Genomic DNA, 586 nt, shown 5'->3' on the forward strand with positions numbered 1-586 from the left:
TTTTCCTTGTGCCCGTGGAAATGCTGGACAGGTGGCGCGAAACCTCTGCGCGAGAAAGCCTGCAGTGAATCAGTGAACAACAACCCTAGACGGAGTTTCAACCAGGACTGCAGTGAATCAGTGAATAACCCTAGATGGAGTTTTAGCCAGGACTGCAGTGAATTAGTGAACAACCCTCAACGGAGTTTTGACCAGGACTGCAGTGAATCAGTGAATAAACCTAGACGGAGTTTTAACCGGTCACACGCGGGCAGAAGGATGGGGGCTGAGAAGTACAAGCGATAGGACGCAACTCGATCTGCTGCTACAACATCTGCATGATAATGCAAAACTACGTACACATTTGCACGGTGTGGGCTGCAGGACGTTGCCTATGGAGGATTAGTGACAATGGATGACGGCGTTCTTAGGGTTATTTAGCGTTCAAGGCAAAGTAACCAACCAGGGGGTGGGCAGACGGGGGACGATCCATGTGTAGGCTACGTCGATGAGCGCCATTGGAACTCGAATACTGGACTCCATATGGGATATAAATAACAAATAGAATATATAAATAAAAAATACTAAATAGGCTACCGATAAATGT

Source organism: Gadus chalcogrammus, chromosome 5, assembly GCF_026213295.1.
Source record: "Gadus chalcogrammus isolate NIFS_2021 chromosome 5, NIFS_Gcha_1.0, whole genome shotgun sequence".
Lineage (NCBI taxonomy): Eukaryota > Metazoa > Chordata > Actinopteri > Gadiformes > Gadidae > Gadus > Gadus chalcogrammus.